Source organism: Plasmopara halstedii (assembly GCF_900000015.1).
Source record: "Plasmopara halstedii genome assembly, contig: Scaffold_323, whole genome shotgun sequence".
Classification (NCBI taxonomy): domain Eukaryota; phylum Oomycota; class Peronosporomycetes; order Peronosporales; family Peronosporaceae; genus Plasmopara; species Plasmopara halstedii.
Window position 1 is genome coordinate 1,514,550 of NW_020187244.1, and position 264 is coordinate 1,514,813.

The window sequence follows — 264 nt, forward strand, 5'->3', positions numbered from 1 at the left end:
CATTATCTCGTCGTCTAGGTCAACCGCATTAGCAGGCACAACGGCCGTCAGCGCTGGAAACGTAGAAGGAGGAGGCAACGGGAGAAGAGGAGGGGACGACCGCATGGTATGATGAGTAACTGGCAGAGAGCCAGTTGGAGGTCCGGAGCCGGCGTAGGGATCCGAGCAAGATGGGCCGACCGTGGTACCCAACTGGATACTGAGTGCGGACCCAGGAGTCAAGCCAATCGCAGTGCGAGGGGGCTGGTCGGCCTGGGATGCGGA